This window comes from Bufo bufo, chromosome 1 (genome assembly GCF_905171765.1).
Source record: "Bufo bufo chromosome 1, aBufBuf1.1, whole genome shotgun sequence".
NCBI classification, from domain to species: Eukaryota; Metazoa; Chordata; class Amphibia; order Anura; family Bufonidae; genus Bufo; species Bufo bufo.
Window position 1 is genome coordinate 623,488,651 of NC_053389.1, and position 22,820 is coordinate 623,511,470.

Genomic DNA, 22,820 nt, shown 5'->3' on the forward strand with positions numbered 1-22,820 from the left:
TCCGACGGCATCCAGGTGTGAAAGCATCCCTCAGTGACCAGGGCGGCAGCTAAGTGAAGCTAATTGTGTCCAAGACCCTGATCCTGTCCAGAAGAACAAGGATTGCTTCCAGGAATGTTGATGAGAGCTGAGGAGCAAAGCTACATACACTGCGGGACCGCATGCTTGTTGGAGAGGCATTTGTTCTGTTCAGAGTCACCAGCGGATGCAGAGCAGACCCGGGTCGGTAAGATCGTGCATGCACCTCATTACAGTTTTGGCACCTAGAGACTGAGACCAGGCCTGTAGTTAGTTAGTTAGGGTCTCTGTTTCTGTCAGGCCACAAGTGTTACTACTGTCCATTGCAAGGACTCCGTAACTTAAAGTGACATTTCACATTGGAGAGCTGATAAACTTCCCACCAACTCAAGCCAGGCTGACATTTTGCTCAGGAGGAATACTCAGGCACGTGCTACAGGACCAGTTATGGGAGGGGGAATTCTGTAGAGCTTTGTAAGTGTAACGGGGGTTTGCGGGCGCCCCCTAGTGTCTTTGGGGTCCCTAAACCTAGTTAACTCACTATGCCTGACAGGCGGATCCTGAGCCTCCGCTATCTGGGAGCTGGGGTACATGTCTGCGGCAGTGCCTCCACCCAGTGGAGCATCCGGGGTAGGGATGTGGGGTCCCACTGGGAGCATACTTGGTGCAATGAGACTGACACAGCCTAACTGGAATTAACTTTATATAGTAAGTAGCAAATGAACCATCATACATAGGAAAATACAATAGAGTAACACAGATAACAATGCAATGTGGATTTTTCCTCACCCACCCACCAGCACACCTGCATCCCACCCCCTTATCTTCGCCCTAGTGGCCGTTGGTGCACATAGGAGAGTTGGGGCCCTTATAAGTCCTGCTCCGCAGGGTCACTGAAGCAGCCTGAGCTGTGTAATGTCCGTCACTGGACCTCAGAGTCTTTACTGTGAGTGAGGAGACAGGTGCCCTGTGGTGATACAGGGAGAGGTTTGACTTACCCTCACAACACAATTAACCAGGTCAGTCAGCAGCAGTCTCCTCTCACTGGATTCACCAGACGTCTGGACTCAGTGCTTGTCTTTGCCAGCAGGTCCCTCTCTCAGCAGGTGTGATCTTGGGTGAAGCAAGTTCTCTCAGCAAGGTTGAATCTCTGTGCTGCAGTCTCTCCCAACTAGACACATGTCCTTTCTCTGGCTGAGCATGTCGTAACCTCTAGAAATCTTCCAGGACCTCCTTCCCCAGAGCTGTGCAGGAAGTATCCTATCAGGACCTTCGATGACGCCACAATCATGTGACTGATTTCAGCAGGTCATGTGATCAATGCTCAATGTTTTATTAACAGCATACTGAGTCCATCTGCCATCTACTGGGCATTTCCAATAATGCAGCCCGTGTAACTTCACAGGGTTACATGCTCCCCCTTGAAAATACTTGCCTTCCACTGGCAAGTCCTAGCCAGGGGGCTTAACAAATATTCAACAGGAAAAGGTTTAGCATACATACAGTACAGTTAGCACAGTAACATCCTAGCTAGCTAGTTATCTAGGGTAAAGAGTCACTAACATTTACCACTTCAGCTAGTGCATGTAGGAAAGTGGCCATTTTAGATGCTGCTTGTGTCAGCGGGGCATAACTGGGCTCTCCTATATTATCATAAACTAGGGCCCTAGGGTGTTGCCGCACTCTAGTGCTGTGTCTCAGTTCTCGCTGTGGGAGAGGATCTTGGGACTTCAACTGTGGAACTTCGACTCCTGCCCTCGAAGTAGAGTCTCTAAGGGAAGTTCCAGGCACAAAACATGGACTTTCTGGATTCAACCTTGCAGAACTTTGTGACCCAGGAGAGGTTCCGGGACTTTGTGAAACCACAGGAGTTAAAGGAGGCAATTGCTGTGTTTCTTCTGCGGGTGATGACCACCACTGATCCTCTGCACTGGGAGTTCCCGGGGTCTCCTCTGCCCCATTTCCAGGACTCTCTGCTGGGTTTTCCTCCAGTTCTTCACTACTCTCTTCCTCTTCATCAGCATACACAACTGGAAGCAGATGGTTTCTATGCCAAGCCTTTATTCGGCCCTCCGGGCCCCTAATGTTGTACACTGGCAGTCCTTCCAGTTTGGACACAACCTCAAACAGGGTATCTTTCCATCTGTCAGCCAGTTTGTGTTTTCCAGGCACACCTAGATTCCGGAGAAGAACTTTATCCCCTGCTTGAATCTCCCGATATCTCACCTTAGAATCATACCTTCTTTTGTTCCGTTCTTCCATTTTTGCTGCAGCTTGGGTGGCCAACTCATAGGCCCGATGAAGATTTTGTTTGAGATTCCTCACATATTGAAAGTGTGAAGTTGAATCTGTTCCATCAGGAGACACTCCCAAATGGACATCTATCGGCAATCGAGCTTCTCTTCCGAACATTAGGAAATAGGGTGAGAACCCTGTAGATTCATGCCTTGTACAGTTGTATGCGTGGACCATGGCTTCCACATGTTTACTCCAAGACCGCTTCTCGACTTGCTTGAGAGTCCCTAGCATATCTAGGAGGGTCCTATTGAACCGTTCTGGCTGTGCATCACCCTCCGGATGATAAGGTGTGGTTCTGGACTTCTGCACCTGCAACATGTCCAACAGCTCCTTGATCAACTTACTCTCAAAGTCTCTACCTTGATCAGAGTGTATCCGATTGGGTAGTCCATAGTGAATAAAATACTTCTGCCAAAGGACTTTGGCTACAGTCACAGCCTTTTGATCTTTAGTGGGGAAGGCTTGAGCATATCTGGTGAAATGGTCCGTTACCACCAGCACATTTCCAATTCCCGCTGTATCGCTCTCAATGCAGAGATAGTCCATGCACACAAGATCCATGGGTCCCGTACTTTTCAGATGACCCATAGGGGCAGCTCTCACAGGCAGGGTCTTCCTCTGGATACACCTCCTGCATGTCTTTACATGTTGCTCGACATGTTCCCTCATGCGAGGCCAATAGAACCGATCTTGTACTAGACCATAGGTCTTGTCCATCCCGAGATGCCCATGTTGATCGTGGAGAGCTCTCAGGACCATGCCACGGTATCTGTGCGGTAGTACCAATTGTTTTCCGTCAGGGTGATCATGATACTTCACGACCCTATAGAGTACTCCATCTTCGAGATGTAGTCGGCTCCATTCTCTTCGGTATAATTCTCTTTGACTCACAGGTAGAGAAGTCAGCAATTTAGGATTCTTAGTCTTTATTGCTCTGATAACTATCCCAATATACCAGTCCTGCGCTTGAGCCTTCCTCTTGTCTTCTGTGGTTATACTGGACCACTGTTGAAGCATGACTGGAGCATGGAACACCTCAGGCACGGCTTCTGGAGAGTGGCTAATGGAGTCTATCCCTCTTAGCTCAGCAAATTCTTCTTGTCCCTCGGCCACCACATACATCTGACAAAAGGCTCCTACCCCCGGCCCAGGGATCTCTTCCCACTCCTCTTCTTCTTGGTGAGGAGGGAGTCTAGGTCTGTGGGACAGGGCATCTGCGCTGACATTCTTGGGCCCAGGCTTGTACTTCAGGCTGAAACTGTAGCTTGACAAGGCAGCCAACCACCTATGTCCTGTGGCATCCAGCTTAGCTGTAGTCTGGATGTAGGTAAGTGGATTGTTGTCAGTCCTTACTTCGAATGTTGCTCCATACAAATAGTCATGCAGCTTATCCACGATGGCCCACTTGAGTGCCAGAAATTCCAATTTATGGACTGGATAGTTCTTCTCTGCACCTGTAAGACTTCTACTTATGTAAGCCACCGGCCTAAATCCTTCTGGATAACTTTGGTGCAGTACACCCCCTAGGCCTTCCATACTGGCATCCACATGGAGGATATATGGTTTCTCAGGGTCTGCATGGGCTAAGACAGGAGCTTCTGTAAGTCTCTTCTTCAATGTCAGAAAGGCATCTTCACATCCTGAAGTCCATTTCTCTCCAAAGGGGTCTTTAGGATATGGTGCCTTAGCACCCTTTACGTCAGAGGTAATCTTCAGCAGGTCATGTAACTCTCGATCAATCTTTGAGTAGTCTTTCACGAACCTTCGGTAGTAACCACAGAATCCGAGAAAGGACCGCAACTCACTGATGTTATTTGGTCTTGGCCAATTCAACACTGCTTCAATTTTAGCAGGATCTGTGGCTACTCCTTCCGCGGAGACTATGTGCCCCACATAAGTGACAGAGTTCTGGGCAAATCGGCATTTGTCCACTGATAGCTTCAGGCCTTCAGCTTGAAGTCGATCCAACACCTTTAGCAATCTTTGTTCATGTTCCTCTGGTGTCTTCCCGAAAACAATTAGGTCATCTAGATACACTAGACACTCTTTGGGATTCATATCCCCCACAGTTTTCTCCATCAGCCTCTGAAAAGTAGCAGGAGCTCCTGTGACTCCCTGTGGCATTCTGGTAAACTGGAAGAACCCCAAAGGGCAGATGAAGGCTGTCTTTTCCTGATCCTCCTTCTTCATGGGTACCTGATAATATCCAGACCTCAAGTCAAGCACACTGAACCACTGGCTGCCAGATAGGGCGTTCAGAAGATCCTCTATCCGGGGCAAAGTGTACTGATCTGGCACAGTCCTCTTGTTCAGAGTACGGTAGTCCACACATAGCCGAACTGAACCATTCTTTTTCCTCACTACCACAATAGGTGAGGCATAGGGGCTCCGGGACTCTGTGATGATGCCTGCTCCTTCCATCTGCTGGAGTATGTCCCGGACATCTTCCACATCTCGAGGGGGTATTCTTCTTGACCTTTCTCTGAAAGGAGTAGGATCAGCAAGTCTTATAGCATGGGTGGCACTCTTAGAACACCCCACGTCCATCTCTGCTCTGGAGAACACTCCCTCTCGGGTGGCCAGTTTTGAAGGAAGGCTGTCTTTCCACTCCTGTGGTAGAGGAGAATCTTCTAGATCAAAATCTAAGGGTGCTTTCACATGATCCTTCTTCTCTGCACTCACAGACATGATGGACGAAACTTGATCTAATCCGGATTTCTGTGGGGGTTAAATTCTGTACCATCACAGGAAAGCTCCGACACCACCTTTTTCGCCAATCTTTTACCTCAAGTATGAGAGTCCACCCCTTCTTCTGATCTTCTTCAGGCAGAGACTCAATAAGGTATTGACGATCAATCCGGATTTCTGTGGGGGTTAAATTCTGTACCATCACAGGAAAGCTCCGACACCACCTTTTTCGCCAATCTTTTACCTCAGGTATGAGAGTCCACCCCTTCTTCTGATCTTCTTCAGGCAGAGACTCAATAAGGTATTGTCCAGTTCCCCCCAACATTTCATGGTGCATTGAGGCTATGGCTCGTAAGGTTTTGGTCTCACCAGGCTTCACAAATGCAGGTTCTGTTCCTGAATAGTGGCACGACCCTGGTTTTGTTTCAAGGGCTAGTCGTCTACACTCTTTTCCTAGGGCAGGGCTGACCTCTATCAGTCGGTCTAAGGAGACATCTCCCACTTCTGTCAAATAGGCCTTGAATACATCCTGTACCATATTTGCATTAGTACCCAATATTATTGGGACACACACTTTCTTGGCTGCAGGGCATATCAAAGCTTCTAGCTCCATAGGACATATCATCCCGGTGTTTAACTGGGGAATAGTTATGGTCACTTTTATGCATCCCTCCACAGGTTGAGCTTGAGACCCAACGCCCCATAGCTTAAACTCTCCTGCAGGTTCCATAGGAATGTGTTTCAAATGACGTTCATAGAAGTCTCTGTAGATAATGGTGACTTGAGAACCTGTATCTAGCAATGCTGAAGCATGAATTCCTTCTACTTGCACGTGTATCAAAGATTTAGGTCCAATCTTGGCCCCTACAGATAAACTATACGTAGGCCGGGTCTTCCTTCGCTTGTAAGACCTGGTCATTTGAGTCTCCTCGAGCTCGGTTGCCAGCACCTCCACATCCACCTCCATGGAATTCGCAGGGCACTCCAGCTGAAAATGCCCTGACTTTCCACATTTAAAGCAGTCCCCTCGGCGGGGTGAATCCTCAGGAAACTGTTTTTTCTGAGTCTTCCTGTGTTGCCCCCCCACTTCCAGGGGGAGGATCTGCTCTCTCTGGTGGTGATTTGCATAAGAGCTCCAATTCAGCCACCTTCTTCCTAAGAGCTGACAGTTCTGTATCCTCTTTCTCCTTCTGTAGGGGTGGACACGTCTGGTCTTCCAATCTCCTGGCTGTATTTATTAATGTGGAATAAGGCAGAACTTTATCATCCAACTTGGCTCTCAGCAGAATCATAACTGGGTTATTGGTCAAACCACCTCTCTGAATTTGCTTAGATAGCCGAGCATCCAACTCAGAGGCAGTGACTGCTCCTTTATGGAATAACTTTCCAAGCGATAGCTGTAACCGGTTGATATAGTCAGTGGCTTTTTCATGCTCCTTCTGCTTAGTGGCTAGGAACTTAACCAACAGATCATCCAAATCTTCTGATTTCCCATAAGCATCCTGTAAAACATGTAGATAGTCGTGCACAGTAGCTTGCCCATTTACTCCCTTGTACAGTCTTATCATGTCTGTAGCGGGAAAACGAAGACTCTCCACCAACCGCTGTTTCTTTATGGTATCCGTACAAGACCATTCCTCCAACAACTGCATAGCATTATCCTTCCAGACCTCAAAAGGCTCTTCTCCTGAAGGAACAGGCTGATTCCCAGAAAACACCTTTAGTTTGCGGTAACTATGGGTGTGGTTTGCCGTCACTATGGCTTCTGAGAGTTTCTGTAGTATGTCCGATACATCACTACCTCCTGTAGGCAGAGTGCGTACTTCAGGGTTGTCTGATTTCAGTAATGCTGTAGATGGATGAGATTCTGCTTTAGGAGTAATCATCCCCTGTCCTCTAGGAGGATGGCCAGCTTGTTTAGAAATGGCTCCGGCCTTTCCGGAGATGGGAGTCAGGAGCTTAGAATAATTTTCTGTGACATAATCTCTCTGTTCTAATTTAAAGGGTTGTTGCAGTGAGACCCTTTCTTTCTTATCAAGGAGAGCGTACACTAAGGAGCATCCTTCATCCGGGGCTCCATATAAATGAATGTTGGTAGGCATCTCATGGTCTCCCAAGTCCGTATGACAATATATTAACATGTAAGTTTAGCCTTCAGAATCCTGCAGGATATCCCTGACGGTCGCCATTTCTATTCCCAGTCGAATTTCTATACACAAGATGACGTGATTCATCTCACAGCAGGATGGGACTTTGCATAACATCACAGCTTTTGCAAAGGAGGGAGTGGCCTGAGGATTTAACCTATTCTCACTGGTTGTACCCCAATGCATCTCAGCAGTGCCTCCATATGTAACGGGGGTTTGCGGGCGCCCCCTAGTGTCTTTGGGGTCCCTAAACCTAGTTAACTCACTATGCCTGACAGGCGGATCCTGAGCCTCCGCTATCTGGGAGCTGGGGTACATGTCTGCGGCAGTGCCTTCACCCAGTGGAGCATCCGGGGTAGGGATGTGGGGTCCCACTGGGAACATACTTGGTGCAATGAGACTGACACAGCCTAATTCGAATTAACTTTATATAGTAAGTAGCAAATGAACCAACATACATAGGAAAATACAATAGAGTAACACAGATAACAATACAATGTGGATTTTCTCACCCACCCACCAGCACACCTGCATCCCACCCCCTTATCTTCGCCCTAGTGGCCGTTGGTGCACATTGGAGAGTTGGGGCCCTTATAAGTCCTGCTCCGCAGGGTCACTGAAGCAGCCTGAGCTGTGTAATGTCTGTCACTGGACCTCAGAGTCTTTACTGTGAGTGAGAAGACAGGTGCCCTGTGGTGATACAGGGAGAGGTTTGACTTACCCTCACAACACAATTAACCAGGTCAGTCAGCAGCAGTCTCCTCTCACTGGATTCACCAGACGTCTGGACTCAGTGCTTGTCTTTGCCAGCAGGTCCCTCTCTCAGCAGGTGTGATCTTGGGTGAAGCAAGTTCTCTCAGCAAGGTTGAATCTCTGTGCTGCAGTCTCTCCCAACTAGACACATGTCCTTTCTCTGGCTGAGCATGTCGTAACCTCTAGAAATCTTCCAGGACCTCCTTCCTCAGAGCTGTGCAGGAAGTATCCTATCAGGACCTGCGATGATGCCACAATCATGTGACTGATTTCAGCAGGTCATGTGATCAATGCTCAATGTTTTATTAACCGCATACTGAGTCCATCTGCCATCTACTGGGCATTTCCGATAATGCAGCCCGTGTAACTTCACAGGGTTACATAACATTGTAAGCTGTTGTGCTGCATCGCAGGCTAGCCCCTACCACACACCCATACAGTTATTCTTGCTTTTTAGGGTAATAACAGGTAAGGTGTGGCAGTTTAGCTGTGCCTACCAGTAGGTAAATCACCACGCTTTCCCCCTGCATCCATCGGAAGGCGCCGCGCTGTGCAGCACAAGGGTCTCAGCCTTCGGGCTGGGTGTATGTCAATTTATTGTATGTTCCCAGCATTTGTGGTTGTGTTCATTGCCACGTTCAAGTAAAATTCTGTTTTGGCAAAAGCTGGTGGTGGAGTTTTTTTTCTTGTTCGTGACTTCACTGTATCCTGGGGAGCCCACCCCGGTACACGGCTTACAGTGTCATGCTAGCTCTTTAAGAGCCAGAGGGAGAGCACACCCTAAAGCTTGAATGGAGCTTGTATGGAGGGGCAGGCCTATCCTGGTGGGCAGACCCTCCAAGAGGGTATGGAGAGCGGGAGGTCAGTGTACGGCGCTGGGACCTAAAGCACTGGAGCTGGTGAGCATGACAGTAGTTACCCTGGGCGTTGCTGCAACACTTGAGTTGCAATTCAGGTTTTGGGTTGGGGTCTGATCTGTTACAAATGTGTGCCTGCATTCCCTGAATTTAATGGAGGATGGTATGGCACCTGTGGAGGTAGTATTTAATGTTAGGCACAAATAATTTTGTACAAAATGTATTTGCCAAGAATCTCACATTTATAATGCAACATTAACATTAGTACACTTTCTATAGTGAGTATGGCTCTATTGTATTTACTTTTATATTTCTGTTGGCAGAGTGCTGTTGTATTGTGTTTGTCTTTGCTTTTGTGCTTTCAGCCATGGCGACATGCCCCTGCACACTGGGAAGTGCTGACTGTCCTGTTCTCACAACATGTACCCACGGAATCTGTATGCAGTTCAACAGGCAGATATCACCATTCTACTAGTTAATAAGATGAGACTTGTTTCTGTAGTCTGTGGTTTTTATTAACCGGCAGTAGATAAGGTAAACTATAAGAAAATGAACATACAAGAACTGAGTATACAGTACAGTGTACACAAAACTTACACAAAAACATAAATAAATCCCTTACCGACGATGCTTTAGTAAGAGACACACAATGTGTAGCTGCTCCTTCCATGAGGTGAGGAGAAAAGGAAGCAGGAGCCTGTCTCTTTCCCAGAAAGCACTGTGAGCAGGAAGTCAGGTGATCTAATGAATATGCATAACTTAACAAGGCAAAAGATGCACTTACAGATAAAGGTCACTACATGGTGCTGAAGGCACACAAATGAACAGACTATGCAATAGTGAAGACAGCACACTGACTAACCTATTTTTGCTAAATTTTCCTGCCCCCACAAAACAGTCAGCCAGCTATTGCCATTTACTCTGAAGAGCAGCGATTAGAATAAACATCAGTGCGCCATTCTTGTAAATTTAGAGCAAGTCGTGAGCACTAATGTCTCCTTGCCAGAGCAAGTGTGAATGTAGCCCTAGAGAGGATTGCAGCCTCAGAACAATGTGAGTACAGCATCCTATGGTGGGAATTGTGACATATGGTACCAATGAGCGCTGTATTCTTTATGTCCACACAAACACTATAAATACCATTTAATATTAAACCACTGTGTTGTAGAATTAAAACTGCTGTATGATATCCATAAAGTAAAAAAATAATAATAAATTATGTGTTCTTGGCTGACATAGTGGTTTTCATGTTCTCCACAGACAACACGTGTACCCATTGACTTTTAATGTGTTTGTCCACATATCAGTAGTTTTTCAATGACTGTGGGTCAGTGAAAAAAATCATGGAAACATGCACTATTTTGGTCCATGAACCAGACCAAATATATCTATTGAAGTCTGAAATCACTGACGGTACATGGGCATGCATGTGTGGTCCGTTTTTCATGGACCACTGGTTAGAGATTCTCTGGAAATTAATTTACAGCTGAGCAGATGACACATGGAGGGCAAAAAACAAACACATTGATCCTTCACGGACATCTTAACGGATGAAACATGGACAGATTTTCAACGGACATGGAAATGTGAACAAGGCTTCATCTTGTTCTCTCCTGGAGACGTACATGTCATCTCAGCCACCTGATGCATGTATAATAATAGGCTGGGTGGTTTGTAAAGTAATCTACCCAGTTCTGTATATTAACACAGGCTGGCTGACATTATGTATACCGTATATCTGTATGTAGTGCAGTCAGTGTACAGTCGTGGCCAAAAGTTTTGAGAATGACAAAAATATTAGTTTTCACAAAGTTTGCTGCTAAACTGCTTTTAGATCTTTGTTTCAGTTGTTTCTGTGATGTAGTGAAATATAATTACACGCACTTCATACGTTTCAAAGGCTTTTATCGACAATTACATTTTTTGCGGAAATCAAAAACAGACCCGGAGGGAAGGGGCACTCATTTTGTGTTGCAATCACTGGGGGAGTCAGTGGTTTGCCCAGTTCGATGTGTTGGGGAATTTTTGCCGGTAAGGCTGGACATGGCGGGCCCCTATTTTAGTACATCAGAACGGGGCGGCATTGTCTCATTTTCAGTTCGTGGCGATATTCCGGAAATGCCTGGCAGCAGAAGGTCTGGTGGCAAATGAGTTTGCGTCTCACTCATTTAGGATTGGTGCTGCCACCGAAGCATCGAGGTGGGTTCTCGGAGAGGCTGTGATTAGGCGTATAGGTAGATGGGAGCCGGCAAGTTTTCGTTCCTACACCCGTCCGCATTTGTTGTCTCATGTGGGCTGAGGGATGGGAGGATGGTGGTTGTTGGTTTTAGCAGTGGTTCTAAGGAATGGTTTTGTGTATGTTGCTGACGTTTTTTTTTGTTATTTTACATTTCTTTCAGGGCCCGTTCCGTGTTTAGCCTGGATATTTGGCCACTCTTATGTGTATTGGGGGGGTCGAAGAGCGGACGTACGAAGGAACGGTAGGCAGTTGGGGTTTGATGTCGGAGAGTTACAGGTTCGATGGATAGGTATACGGGGTTTGATGTGGGGTCGAGTACTTCCTGAATTTTGTTATCACGCAGCGTTGCATCGACCCCCGGATATAGTGGTGCTACACGCGGGAGGGAACGACTTGTCTCTTCGTCGATCCCGGGATATGATCAGGGACATCAAGTTGGACTTGTTGAGATTGTTAGTGGATTATCCAGGCTTATTGGTGGTATGGTCGGACATTGTTGCCCGGCGGGTTTGGAGATTTGCGAGGTCCGTGGATAAACTTAACAGAGCACGGGTGAAGGTTAGCAGGGAAGTAGGCCGTTTTGTGAGGAGACAAGGGGGTTTTGTAGTGCGGCATAAGGAGTTTGAAGGGGCGTCCAGTATGTTTTTAAGGCGTGATGGGGTTCATTTGAACGAGATCAGGGTTGACATGTGGACTTTGGGCTTGCAGGAAGGTTTGGAATTGGCCTTTAAGGTGTGGAGGGACGCACATAGGTGAGGGGTCCCCTATGTTCGTCTGGTGGCAGGTTAAAGGAGGGATCCTGGGAGGCAAAACTTGGAATAGGTGCATGGCTATATCTTTTGCGGCGTGCATCTAGGACATTGTGGTCAATGGCAAGCTGGGGGATCCTGTTTGGGCTAATAGCCTGACAGGGGTTTAATTCCAAGAGTTGGTGCCCCTGGGTCGGAGAGTGCGGCCGAGGGTAAGGTTTGATTAAACCTGGATCATGTGAGGAGGTTCGCGAGGGGCGAATCTGGTTACTTGGATTGCCTTCTAGGATCCCTTCATGTTCAAATGTTGCATATTGTTGTGATGTTGGATTAATATAGGATTGTCGTGGTAATAATGTTTGGTGCAATTTATTGGACTATTTGTTATGCTACTAGGTATTTGTACAATACTTAGTAATTGTTTGTGTTAATAAATTAAGCTACGGCCTTTTACCCAAGTCATGTGTTTGTGTCTTTCTTGGGTTATATGGGTTAAGTGGTTGGAGAGCCAGGAAAATCTTCCGTCCCACGAAGTCATGGTATATAACACCTCGCTTCAATCAGTTTTTGTGGCTGACGACTAGTATATCACACCAGTAGTAATTATTTGTTCCAATAACGCTTGTCCCTCTATATACCTGCAGTATCGCAGCAGAACCGCACACAACTGCCGCACAATACAAATGCACTATATTATACTTTCTAACATAGAAAGTATATTATAACATTGTACAAGGAAGGCAATCCATTAGAATATACATAAAGATAAAACATAACCTTTAATAATGTTACTATGAGGGTCCATTCACACGTCCATAAGTGTTTTGCAGATCCGCAAAACACGGACACCGGCAATGTGCATTCTGCAATTTGCGGACCGCACATCGCCGGCACTATAATAGAAAATGCCTAATCTTGTCTGCAGACAAGAATAGGACATGTTCTATTTTTTTGCGGAAACGGAAGCACAGATGCGGAAGTCTGGATCCATTGAAAATTAATGGGTCTGCACCAGTTCCGCAAAATTGTGGAACGGATGCCGACCCATTTTGCGGACTTGTGAATGGAAAAGATATCCCTCAAAATGAAAATAAATTAAATTACTAAAGTTAAGCAAAAAGCATAGATGTGGTAGGCAATAACTCAGGTGCTCGGCGGCACTAAATCAGAAACCATATGTCCTACCACAATCCGGGGGTTTCCAGTGCACATCCATAAATCCTGGAGGGAAAGCAAAAAACATCTATCCCTGGGCTAGATGATGATGCGGTATTGAAGGACAGGGTTGGGCAAAGAACTGTCCCTGATATTGCCCTACAGGGAGGTGCTATTCTGGCCCTGATAGCCTAACCACAGACCACCTGCCCTGATAAGAGCGACCCCGTCCGGAACCTTACCCTATATAAAAATGGCCCTAGTAAGCCCCTAGCCCCTAGGCCCCTGACTTCCAGGTGGTCACTATATAGATCTATGTGTTTTTGACTCATTATAAAAGTATATTTATAAGTATATCGCACCCCTCTGTGTATCACACCTATCGATAGCACACCTATACCAGTCATTAAAATGACTTTTGTGGCCCTATTAGCTAGCGTTTAGTGCCCCTAACAGCCTGTCTCTGCTCCACACAGCAACCTCTCCCTACACTGGCAAAAGACTGAATGTAAAATGGCGGCCAGATCGGGTTTATTTATAAGGTAGGGGGTACGTCCATGTGCTGAAACGTCTCAATTGTTTGTCCTGTACCACCTGATGGATGTGTCATGGGTCAAAGTTCTTCACAATGTAAAAGAATATGGCGGGCGCGAATATCTCCATATGTTCGGCGAATCGCGAACACGCAAAGTTCGCCGCGAAACGACCGCCGGGCGAACCGCAAGGCCATCTCTAGCGCTGACAGCCTGATCTCCTGACGCTCCGGGGATACAGAAGGATCATACTGCTGTAGTGCCCTGGAGCAGTTGTACTGTGAAGTCCAGACATTTGCCCCTGTTTCCCCTGTGCAGAGTTATAAACTCCTTACGTTATTTTTACTTGAAAGGGTTAACTTGCACTGTTTAATACTGAGTAACTACATTTTATATGTATGTTGTGATATATATCCTGTTTGTGACTTCAAATTGCATTGGACAGTGTCTGGTGTAGCCTTGGGGCCACCCAAACCCGGCCACTGCACTGCCAGCGCTCGCCCCACTGACGGTGTAAAAATAGCAGGGAGAAAGGGCAGAAAATATACAGTACATATGTATATAGTCCATACTATCGATATATATATATATATATATATATATATATATGAGGGAGCAGCGAGTTTGGCAGCAGTGCGCCCTGCGTTTTCACCGTTCAGTAATGCGCTCATTTGGAGAGTGCTGCTTACCATAACATGATAATAAGTCTGGTATATGTGTGTTTACTCCTGTAAAACTGGCCCGAGGATTATGACATGGATGCCCCCCGTTAGCCACCAAGTCTCCATTAGGAGTCATGCCCAGCAGATGCCCATTTTGTTCTTTAGGTGGGCCTGCTATATCCTAAGGGCTTACTTCATTAGCTTCCTTTCTGCAAGGACCGTGTTACTGGAAAAGACCTTAAACAGTAATCAAAGTCCAACAACACTGTGTACTCAGCATGGTGGGCAGACATTTACCATCTACATCTGCGTACTTGTGCCTATAAAACACTAAGTTCCGCAGAGTCTATAAAGCACAATGACACAAGCGGTCAGTGGCTATCAATGTCTGGGAGCAGTCCTCCGTAAAGAATAGCACATGATTAACCCGATAATTCTCAGGGCTTGCTCTAAAATCCTGGACATATTACCTGGCGTTCCCTGAGCTTGATGTCAGTCGCTCTCAGTGGATAAGCTTTTTCTTAAAAACACTTTCCCGAGCACTTGTAAAGGAGACAGAGGGTCTAAAGCCGGATGAGGGGGCCTGAGCTTCACTTCCATCCAGTAACTAAAGCGTGTTCTTGATCTGAAAGACTTCTCCCGGAACAGCTGCAGATTTCTCTACAGGAAGCAGCAGAATTGAACTTTGTATTCAGGACAAGCAAGAGAGCACTGCTGTACCTTTAACCACTTCAGCCCCCTTAGCTTAAACACCCTTAAAGGGACACTGACAGGCGAAATCAGCATATATAGTTAGATATATCACATTACAGGTCTTATAGAGTCTTTTAAAAGCATATAACTATCCCCCCTGTCCACCTTATAAAGAGCGAAATATAAAGTTTTATAACCTGCTTCTCCGTTCAGCAATCTGCCCAAGGGGCGGCGTTTCATGTGAAAATGCGCCCAGCCAGCCTTCCCAACTGCCGTTCTTAAGCCCCGCCCAGCTCATCATTATTCACTTCGCTGGGCGGCGGCTAGAACTCTCCCCAGTCCCGATCCTGCGCCTACGCAATTCAATCCTCCGGGCATCGTTCATGCCCAATCTTCTGCGCCTGCGCCCTGCCGTGCCGTCGGACGCACTATAATTAACCCCTTATATGATGTGAGTGAAGCGCTGCTCTGAACAGTGCATGGCTGAGGCTGCAGCTGCCTCGAAGACGCAGGCTGGTGTGTATACTCAGGCGCGATCTAACGGCACGGCGGGGCGCAGGCGCAGAAGATTGGGCATGAACGATGCCGGGAGGATTGAATTGCGCAGGCATAGTTATATGCTTTTAATGACCAGGCCACTTTTTACACTCCTGCACTACACTACTTTCACGGTTTATTGCTCGGTCATGCAACTTACCACCCAAATGAATTTTACCTCCTTTTCTTCTCACTAATAGAGCGTTCATTTGGTGGTATTTCATTGCTGCTGACATTTTTACTTTTTTTGTTATTAATCGAAATTTAACGATTTTTTTGCAAAAAAATGACATTTTTCACTTTCAGTTGTAAAATTTTACAAAAAAAACGACATCCATATATAAATTTTTCTCTAAATTTATTGTTCTACATGTCTTTGATAAAAAAAAAATGTTTGGGTAAAAAAAAAAAATGGTTTGGGTAAAAGTTATAGCGTTTACAAACTATGGTACAAAAATGTGAATTTCCGCTTTTTGAAGCAGCTCTGACTTTCTGAGCACCTGTCATGTTTCCTGAGGTTCTACAATGGCCAGACAGTACAAACACCCCACAAATGACCCCATTTCGGAAAGTAGACACCCTAAGGTATTCGCTGATGGGCATAGTGAGTTCATAGAACTTTTTATTTTTTGTCACAAGTTAGCGGAAAATGATGATTTTTTTTTATTTTTATTTTTTCTTACAAAGTCTCATATTCCACTAACTTGTGACAAAAAATAAAAACTTCCATGAACTCACTATGCCCATCACGAAATACTTTGGGGTGTCTTCTTTCCAAAATGGGGTCACTTGTGGGGTAGTTATACTGCCCTGGCATTTTAGGGGCCCAAATGCGTGCGAAGTAGTTTGAAATCAAAATCTGTAAAAAATGGCCGATGAAATCCAAAAGGTGCTCTTTGGAATGTGGGCCCCTTTGCCCACTTAGGCTGCAAAAAAGTGTCACACATCTGGTATCGCGGTACTCAGAAGAAGTTGGGCAATGTGTTTTGGCGTGTCATTTTACATATACCCATGCTGGGTGAGATAAATATCTTGGTCAAATGCCAACTTTGTATAAAAAAATGGGAAAAGTTGTCTTTTGCCGAGATATTTCTCTCACCCAGCATGGGTATATGGAAAATGACACCCCAAAACACATTGCCCAACTTCTCCTGAGTATAGCGATACCAGATGTGTGACACTTTTTTGCAGCCTAGGTGGGCAAAGGGGCCCACATTCCAAAGAGCACCTTTAGGATTTCACAGGTCATTTTTTACACATTTTGATTTCAAACTACTTACCACACATTAGGGCCCCTAGAATGCCAGGGCAGTATAACTACCCCACAAGTGACCCCATTTTGGAAAGAAGACACCCCAAGGTATTTCGTGATGGGCATAGTCAGTTCATGGAAGTTTTTATTTTTTAGTTACAAGTTAGTGGAATATGAGACTTTGTAAGAAAAAAAAATAAAAAATCATCATTTTCCGCTAACTTGTGACAAAAAATAAAAAATTCTAGGAACTCGCCATGCCCCTCACGGAATACCTTGGGGTGTCTTCCTTCCAAAATGGGGTCACTTTTGGGGTAGTTATACTGCTCTGGCTTTCTAGGGGCCCTAATGTGTGGTAAGTAGTTTGAAATCAAAATCTGTAAAAAATGCCCTGTGAAATCCGAAAGGTGCTCTTTGGAATGTGGGTCCCTTTGCCCACCTAGGCTGCAAAAAAGTGTCACACATCTGGTATCGCCGTACTCAGGAGAAGTTGGGCAATGTGTTTTGGGGTGTCTTTTTACATATACCCATGCTGGGTGAGAGAAATATCTCGGCAAAAGACAACTTTTCCCATTTTTTTATACAAAGTTGGCATTTGACCAAGATATTTCTCTCACCCAGCATGGGTATATGTAAAATGACACCCCAAAACACATTCCCCAACTTCTCCTGAGTACGGCGATACCACATGTGTGACACTTTTTTGCAGCCTAGATGCGCAAAGGGGCCCAAATTCCTTTTAGGAGGGCATTTTTAGACATTTGGATCCCAGACTTCTTCTCACGCTTTAGGGCCCCTAAAATGCCTGGGCAGTATAAATACCCCACATGTGACCCCATTTTGGAAAGAAGACACCCCAAGGTATTCAATGAGGGGCATGGCGAGTTCATAGAATTTTTTTTTTTTTGGCACAAGTTAGCGGAAATTGATTTTTTATTTTTTTTCTCACAAAGTCTCCCTTTCCGCTAACTTGGGACAAAAATTTCAATCTTTCATGGACTCAATATGCCCCTCACGGAATACCTTGGGGTGTCTTCTTTCCGAAATGGGGTCACATGTGGGGTATTTATACTGCCCTGGCATTTTAGCGGCCCTAAAGCGTGAGTAGAAGTCTGGAATATAAATGTCTAAAAAATTTTACGCATTTGGATTCCGTGAGGGGTATGGTGAGTTCATGTGAGATTTTAGTTTTTGTCACAAGTTAGTGGAATATGAGACTTTGTAAGAAAAAAAAATAAGAAAAAAATTTCCGCTAACTTGGGCCAAAAAAATATCTGAATGGAGCCTGAATGGTGATCAATGACAGGGGGGTGATCAGGGAGTGTATATGGGGTTATCACCCCCCTGTCATTGATCACCCCCCTGTAAGGCTCCATTCAGACGTCTGTATGTGTTTTGCGGATCCGATCCATGTATCCGTGGATCCATAAAAAAACATTCCTGATCTCCCTGATCACCCCCCTGTCATTGATCACCCCCCTGTCATTGATCACCCCCCTCTAAGGCTCCATTTAGACGTCCGTATGTTTTTTACGGATCCACGGATACATGGATCGGATCCGCAAAACACATACGGACCTCTGAATGGATCCTTACAGGGGGGTGATCAATGACAGGGGGGTGATCAATGACAGGGGGGTGATCAGGGAGTCTATATGGGGTGATCACCCCCCTGTCATTGATCACCCCCCTGTAAGGCTCCATTCAGATGTCCGTATGTGTTTTGCGGATCCGATCCATGTATCCGTGGATCTGCAAAAAACATACGGACGTCTGAATGGAGCCTTACAGGGGGGTGATCAATGACAGGGGGGTGATCAGGGAGTCTATATGGGGTGATCAGGGGTTAATAAGGGGTTAATAAGTGACAGGGGGGGTGTAGTGTAGTGGTGTTTGGTGTTACTTATTACTGAGCTGCCTGTGTCCTCTGGTGGTCGATCCAAGCAAAAGGGACCACCAGAGGACCAGGTAGCAGGTATATTAGACGCTGTTATCAAAACAGCGTCTAATATACCTGTTAGGGGTTAAAAAAAATCGCATCTCCAGCCTGCCAGCGAACGATCGCCGCTGGCAGGCTGAAGATCCACTCGCTTACCTTCCGATCCTGTGAACGCGCGACTGTGTGCGCGCGTTCACAGGAAATCTCGCGTATATGCGTGACTCTGCGCTGCCGCCTCCGGAACGCGATCCTGCGTTAGGTTTCTGGTTACTTTTGACCAATGTGTTTGTACAACGCCCTTGTTTTTCTAGCTTTTGTTGAAATTCTGTGCCATTTTCTATATTTCATAAGGCATGGCCTCTTGTTTTCTGCTGTCCACACAAGAAGGTCCTGTCCATAAAATGGCTGCTGATTGAGGGTCCAGGCAAAACATCTAGCCTAATACACTGCACCCTTAGTGCCGCCACACGGCAGAATGCTCCCTTTAGTGCCCCAACATGGTAGAATGCCCCCCTTTAGTGCCTTCACTTACCTCCTTGTAGTCCCTCCATACAGTCAAATTCCCTCTTTAGGGCCCCTTACAGTAGAATTCCCCTTTAAATGCATCCATACAGTAACATTTTATTTTATGCACTTATATAGCACTACCATATTCCACAGCGCTTTACAGTCATTAGCATCACACTGTCACCAATGGGGCTCACAATCAAATGTCCCTATCAGTATGTCTTTGGAGTGTGGGAGGAAACCGGAGTACCCGGAGGAAAGCCACGCAAACACAGGGAGAACATACAAACTCCATGCCGATGTTGCCCTTGGTCGGATTTGAACCTAGGACCCCAGCGCTGCAAGGCAACAGTGCTAACCACTGCCCCTTTAGTGCCCCACACAGTACTTATTCCCCCTTAAGTTGTGATAAATAAGTAATGCTAGATCATCCTCTAGAGGAGGCACTAGATCCCGGTGTCCTGGTGGTTGGGTTCACATCACGTTTTTCCCCATCCGTTTAACGTATACAAAAAATGTAGGCATTAAATGGTTGCCCAGACTGATGCCATACAGTGGCATCCATTCACCATAATTTCTATTGTAAAAAAAACAAGTATACTTTTTATTTACCATTGTAAAAAAAAAAGTATATTTTTTTTTTACCAGACTCTGCAGGATACAAGAATGTGATGTGCTGTGTTTTTGTATCCTTTTTTTTTTTAAACGTATACATCAAACAGAGACATAAAAAATGATGTGAACCCACCCTTAGGCGACATTCACACGACCGTTGTGTTTTACGAGCCGCACATGGCTGGCACTATGATAGAAAATGCCTATTCTTGTCTTTTTTTGTCGTTCCGCGGAACAGAATAACTGATGCGGACAGCACACGGTGTGCTGTCTGCACCTTTCTGGCCCCATTGGAATCAAAGGGTCCGCACCCGTTCTGCAAAACTGCGGAACGGATGCGGACACATTCATACAGTCGTGTGAATGAGCCCTTATAATCATACACACAAGCTTCAGAAAAATGACTACTGCAGTTTCACTGAACGTCTCCACCTAGTGCTTGGAGCATCCCTTACTGTACATGCGACTGGATGCACAAACAAATGTCTCCCGACACAACATCTGTTGTTGCTGCCGCGCAGAAGACGTAATGAACCCCCAAGCAACTTCCCCACAAACCTCCTCCAACGGTTAATCAAGATCACACTTGCCAAAATACTCCCACCCCTGAGGAATGATGCCTTCTTAATGGCCCCACAGAATGGTTATGCCCCCTTAGTCCATCCTCTCAGTAGTACTCCTCCAAATATATATTTAAGGCTGGTGGTACTTGACTAGATTATTTTGGTGGTAATTCTCATCATTTTACAGGTCACAGTAAATGCTAGTGATGAGGTGTTATCAGTATATTGAGCTATAGACACGTATCACTTATAATCTTTATCAATCATTGTGGTTTTCCAATTTATCCGTTAAAATGTCGACTGTCCCTGATTTTGGGATAAATTGTCCCGAACAAAGAAAAATTCTGTTTGGCAGCTCTGGCAGTGAAGTAATGGCACCTGCCTGGATGATTACATGAGGACAGGCCGGGGGATGATCCTTGTCCTGTGCGCTCTTCTACTCAGTCCAGCATGCAATGTCACTGCATTGTGTCTGCTGGAGGGAGCACGACCGGGGAATGAGGCCCGGGCCCTATTGGATGAGAGACATAATCTGGGCACACACACAGTAGTCATGACCCGACCACTTTCATAACCCCAAAAAGGAGGATATCAAACCCTCAAAAGGAGGACAGGGGGTGGAGCCTGGTTGTGGCACGAGATGGTCGCGTCGCTGTGAGCTCCGGTGTGCTTCTGTTCCATATGTGAAAGGCGAGCTAGAGCCACCGTTATAGCAGCCTATGGAACTCTATATTCGGTTGTGGCTGTTTGTTAGGACCCCTGTGCAGTGATGGCCAGTTCGCATTGTTCGCCCGCGAACATATGCGAGCTGCCATCTTTTTTCACAAGTCCGGCGAGGCACAGGTAAGCCCTTACCTGTGCCTGTGCGCGAGCCGGTCTGAAAACAAGTGCGGTCAGCGGGAGCAGGGAGTTCCGAGAACAGCCACCTGGGGCCTTCATCGGGCTGTTCTCGGAACTGCCTGCTCTTGGTGACCGCATTTGTTTTCAGACCGGCTCGCGGCACAGGCACAGGTAAGGGCTTACCTGTGTTTTGCCGGACTTGTGAAAAAAGATGGCAGCCCGCAAATGTTCACGGGCGAACAATGCGAACTGGCCATCACTGCCCCTGTGATACGGACAATTGCCGGTAAGGTCTTGGAGAATTAGAGACAAAAGAGCGATGGTTAAAAGGAAAGGACGTACGGGGACAAAAAAGCTTACAGACTTCTTTGTCTCGCCACGGCGGGAGTTTGTTCTGGATGGCGAGGGCAGTGCTTAGGTGGTGGAGTCACGTGGCCGTGGTGGTGAGTGTTGCGGTGGGACCCCTCTTGAAAGGGTTGCCTGCAGTTGGGACCTATGTCTAGTAACATGACTCTCCATCAGTAGTCATTTTATGGACAGGACCTCTATTTTGACAGCACAGATAAATTTGTCCAACAAGGAATTATGACTTGCATAGTTGGCAAAAGTACCAAATTCATGCTGTCCTGGCCGAATGTGGGTGGAGAAAACACAAACCTTGCCTTATTGTGGGCGTTTCCGTGGCGGGGCTCATATGCCCCTATTTTACCAACTTAAAGGGAACCTGTCACCGGGATTTTGGCTGGGTTCAGACCTGAGCGTATTTGATATGCGCGTTTTTGTCGCGCGTTTTTGTCCATAGTCAACGCGCGTATTACGCGCGTTTGTGTGATTGACAGCAGTGTCCTATGGCTGCAAACGCGCGACAAAACGCCCCAAAGAAGCTCAAGAACTTTTTTGTGCGTAGGGCGTTTTTCAGCGCGTTCAAACGCGCTGTAAAACGCTCAAGTGAGAACCAGGGCCATAGGGAAGCATTGGTTTTCATGTGTTGAGCGTTTTACAGTGCGTTTGAACGCGCTGCAAAACGCTCAAGTGTGAACCCAGCCTCAGTGTATAGAGCTGAGGACATGGGTTGCTAGATGGCCGCTAGCACATCCGCAATACCCAGTCCCCATAGCTCTGTGTGCTTTTATTGTGTAAAAAAAAACGATTTGATACATATGCAAATTAACATAAAAGAGTGATATCTTACTTGTGTGACCAGAGAAGAGTCATATTTTCAAGCTCTGACTCATCTCAGGTTAATTTGCATATGTATCAAATCGGTTTTATACACAATAAAAGCACACAGAGCTATGGGGACTGGGTATTGCGGATGTGCTAGCGGCCATCTAGCAACTCATGTCCTCAGCTCTACAGGGAGTGCAGAATTATTAGGCAAGTTGTATTTTTGAGGATTAATTTTATTATTGAACAACAACCATGTTCTCAATGAACCCAAAAAACTCATTAATATCAAAGCTGAATATTTTTGGAAGTAGTTTTTAGTTTGTTTTTAGTTTTAGCTATTTTAGGGGGATATCTGTGTGTGCAGGTGACTATTACTGTGCATAATTATTAGGCAACTTAACAAAAAACAAATATATACCCATTTTAATTATTTATTTTTACCAGTGAAACCAATATAACATCTCAACATTCACAAATATACATTTCTGACATTCAAAAACAAAACAAAAACAAATCAGTGACCAATATAGCCACCTTTCTTTGCAAGGACACTCAAATGCCTGCCATCCATGGATTCTGTCAGTGTTTTGATCTGTTCACCATCA

At 45.9% G+C, this 22,820-nt stretch overlaps 2 protein-coding genes across 6 annotated transcripts in view; one reads left to right on the forward strand and one right to left on the reverse strand.

The window, feature by feature from the left end:
• HYKK (hydroxylysine kinase) overlaps window positions 1-14,773 on the reverse strand; it is a 113,143-nt gene extending 98,370 nt beyond the window's left edge. For both annotated transcript variants that reach the window (XM_040413802.1, XM_040413801.1), the window contains exon 1: window positions 14,570-14,773. The gene's annotated coding sequence lies outside the window, so the exon portion shown is untranslated. The remainder of the gene's footprint in view (window positions 1-14,569) is intronic.
• Window positions 1-22,820, forward strand: part of LOC120985703 (very long-chain acyl-CoA synthetase-like) — a 235,797-nt gene that overhangs the window by 79,560 nt on the left and 133,417 nt on the right. The window lies entirely within an intron of this gene.